The sequence below is a fragment of the Etheostoma spectabile genome, chromosome 19 (genome assembly GCF_008692095.1).
Source record: "Etheostoma spectabile isolate EspeVRDwgs_2016 chromosome 19, UIUC_Espe_1.0, whole genome shotgun sequence".
NCBI lineage: Eukaryota > Metazoa > Chordata > Actinopteri > Perciformes > Percidae > Etheostoma > Etheostoma spectabile.
In genome coordinates this window covers 5,772,597-5,773,219 of record NC_045751.1, presented here as the reverse complement: position 1 = coordinate 5,773,219, position 623 = coordinate 5,772,597, and positions in this window count along the sequence as shown.

The following is a 623-nucleotide window of genomic DNA, read 5'->3' as shown; positions in this document are numbered from 1 at the left end:
TCGTGCACGTCTGTGTGTGGGTCGGCGCCCCGAGGAAAGGGGGAGGGGTTAGACGGAGCCCCGAGGGCAGGGGGAGGGGTTAGAAGGCGCCCCGAGGGCAGGGGGAGGGGTCAGACGGAGCCCCGAGGAGATGCTACTTTCAAATCTTGCTATGTTTTCAACACTGCCAACCCTGCCTTTAAAGTATCATGTAGAAAAAAAGATGTATAAATTCATGCAGCATTTTTTCAACAGGTGATTCTGTCTTTATCTACTTTCTCAGACAGACACACACACACACACACACACACACACTCCGCATCTAATGCCAACAGCAAAGTCTGCAAAGTTGAAAGGAGGAGAGCGAAGGAGAGGAGAGGAGGTAGAGATGTTGATCAATAAAAGTAATTGTGTCCAATGACAGACATGACTGCCAGCATTACAATCAACAGTGACGTCATTGAGTGCACACACACACACACACAGAGAAAGAGAGAGCGAGAGAGAGAGAAAGAGAGAGAGAGAGCAAGAGAAAGGCAGGGACAACAGAGAAGAGAGGGACAATATAATGAAAGATGTGACAAAGATTAATTCTGCAAACACTCATTTGAACCACATCCAAACACACACACACACACACACAC